The following is a 1,656-nucleotide window of genomic DNA, read 5'->3' on the forward strand; positions in this document are numbered from 1 at the left end:
TTGGGGTCAACTTTTAAATGTTAGATTGGTGACGTTTTAGGATTGATTGCCCACATTAGATCAACCTTCCTGTTTTATGCTCTGGAATTGGCCATTTCAGAGGTTCACATTCAACAAAAAGATGGGCAAGAAAGAAAATACAGCAACAGTCAACACTCAATTAAAATGCAATGGTTAGGACACCCCATTTGGCAAAAAAGTACTATTATTGTGTTTGCTGTAACCATAAACCAGTCCTGCAAATTTCCATTCCTAAATAATTTCAGCAGAAATTGATGTTTTTTGGGGGTTTTTTCTAGATGCCCATTTCAAGAAATTCTAAATGGTGTTTTGTTTGGTGTGTTGATTTGGAGCTTCCAAAGCTCTAATGCTAAAAGGGTCATTCTAGTTTTGTGCATGGAAATGGAAAAGAAGCTGTAGTAATGAAATTCATGGTATTGTGTTTTTTGAAGTTATTGAGTAAAAAAAGAAGGAATCTATTTTCCATTCTGCTAGTTTGGTGAGCTGTTAACTAATGGCATTCTTAACATTTTTTATTTGTGGCCTACAAATAGATGGTTAAGAAGAATAGTAACTGTATGCAGGGGATGAAGAGACTGGGCTGAGCCTTGCAGCCTGTTGGTTTCGTCATCCACCCTGGGTGGCAGGAGCCCAATTCATGTGGGCCTCGACTCAGGTCCTCAGCTCATGTATTGGACTTGAGCATGCTTCAGCCTGGCCACACCCAGCCTAGCCCCATTCGTCGGCCTTATCAGATCATTACCCCTTACAGCACTTTCAGCAAAAATATTTTTTACTTTTTGGACAGAGGTAAATGCTAGTATATTTTAAAATGTAGGCAAAGGTAGAAATATTACAATATCCCATTCCCACCATCTTTCTAGAAAAGGGGGAAAATTGCTTGAACCTAAGTAGGTTATTTTCAGGAGTAAAATGTGAGCCCGATTTCCGAGTTTGTGGTGTGATAGTTTTTATACCTGCTTTTGTTTTCAGGAGTAACATGTCGCAAAAGAATCTAGTAACACTATTTAATAGAAATTCTAATTCTAACATCTAATTTGGTTGTTATTGAAACATGTAGTTTTTAATCCGATGGCAGATTGTTAGTTTGTTTTGTGAAGATTGAGAGACACGAGTCAACTCAATTCTACAACTAACATCTAATTAACTTTGTTTATATATATGGTTTTGTTTTCAACAGTAACATATCGCGGAAGAATCTGCTAACGCTATTTTATGGAAAATTCTAATACTAACATCTAATTGGGTTGTTCTTAATACATGCAATTTTTAAATCGAACCACATCTTGTTTGTGAGTTTTGTGGTGATTGAGAGACAAGAGCCATCTAAATTCTATTACTAATATCTAATTACCTTTGTTTTTGTGAGGCTATGAGCTCACTATATGTTTGGCTCTATGTGGACCACTCCTAGGGAGCAAGGTTGGTTAGATGTCCACATTGATTGCAATGATGGTTAAATGTCCACATTATGAGCCTAGTTTCTGAGTTTGAGGCGTGACAGTTTTTATGCTTGTTTTTGTTCTCAGCAGTAACATGTCGTAGAAGAATTTACAAACGCTATTTAATAAAAATTCTAATACTAACATCTAGTTTGATTGTTAAATGGCTACTCCTAGGGAGCAATGTTGGTTA

This window comes from Magnolia sinica, chromosome 15 (genome assembly GCF_029962835.1).
Source record: "Magnolia sinica isolate HGM2019 chromosome 15, MsV1, whole genome shotgun sequence".
Lineage (NCBI taxonomy): Eukaryota > Viridiplantae > Streptophyta > Magnoliopsida > Magnoliales > Magnoliaceae > Magnolia > Magnolia sinica.